The sequence below is a fragment of the Penaeus monodon genome, chromosome 15 (assembly GCF_015228065.2).
Source record: "Penaeus monodon isolate SGIC_2016 chromosome 15, NSTDA_Pmon_1, whole genome shotgun sequence".
NCBI lineage: Eukaryota > Metazoa > Arthropoda > Malacostraca > Decapoda > Penaeidae > Penaeus > Penaeus monodon.
In genome coordinates this window covers 728658-728973 of record NC_051400.1, presented here as the reverse complement: position 1 = coordinate 728973, position 316 = coordinate 728658, and the positions used below count along the sequence as shown (strand labels likewise).

General features: G+C 38.3%; 1 protein-coding gene across 1 annotated transcript in view; it reads right to left on the bottom strand.

Annotated features, from left to right (window-relative positions):
- Nucleotides 1-316, bottom strand: part of LOC119582084 (vitamin K-dependent gamma-carboxylase-like) — a 6460-nt gene that overhangs the window by 1639 nt on the left and 4505 nt on the right. The gene's annotated exons all lie outside the window — the stretch shown is intronic.

The following is a 316-nucleotide window of genomic DNA, read 5'->3' as shown; positions in this document are numbered from 1 at the left end:
GGGGGGGGCGCTATCCAGTTTTTGAGGTAGGTATTGACTAAACGGGAATGTAAAAGAAGAAATATTTCAGCAGAAGACGTGTAATTTTATAGGTTTTGATTATATCTTCATCAGACATGATCGAAACCCCGCGAAGTTTCATTCTCATCAACGCCTTTTCTCCATTGTTCACAACGAATACCGTTAAGCCCCACGCTTACCAAAAACCTATCAAGGAAGCGCTTAAGAAACGAAATACTTCCTTATTCGTAAAATCTATCACAAGATATTCAAGAAACAAAAGTTCTAACGAAGTTCCTCAAAACTAGTACAAGCA